A 565-nucleotide genomic window follows, 5' to 3' on the forward strand; every position below is an offset into this window, starting at 1 on the left:
ACAGCCCCGCCTGTGGCACCCCCAGACCCCCCCTGCCCTCCCTGCGTGGCCGAGGCCCCATCCTGGTCCTGCTGTTAATAAATTGTCTTGTTCATCTCCCACGGCTCTGGCTCCATCCCAGGGTGTCCTGCTGTCCCCACCACGTTCCAGCTGGGGTCAGGTGCCACCAGGGCTGAGGACAGCCAGGGGACAAGAAGGCTCAGGGAGAGACCCCAGCAGGACTGCAGGAGGCAGCCAGGTGAGGTTGGGTCCTGTTTCCTGAGGCTGACGGGAGGTTTAGGGTGGATATTCGGGAAATTCCTTCCTGGAAAGGGCTGTGCAGCCCTGGCACAGCTGCCCCAGGCAGGGCTGGAGTCCCCATCCCTGGGGGGATTTAACAGATGTGTGTATGTGGCACTTGGGGACATGGTCTGGGGTGGCCTTGGCAGTGCCATGAGCAGTGCTGGGCCTGCTGGGCTCAGAGGCTTTTCCATCCAACCCAACCATTCCATGATTCCTTGATGCCCAGTCCATCCTGGCAGCTCCTGACATGCTCCTTGGCAGCTCCAGCCCTGGCCAATATTTC

Source organism: Geospiza fortis, unplaced genomic scaffold (genome assembly GCF_000277835.1).
Source record: "Geospiza fortis unplaced genomic scaffold, GeoFor_1.0 scaffold77, whole genome shotgun sequence".
Classification (NCBI taxonomy): domain Eukaryota; kingdom Metazoa; phylum Chordata; class Aves; order Passeriformes; family Thraupidae; genus Geospiza; species Geospiza fortis.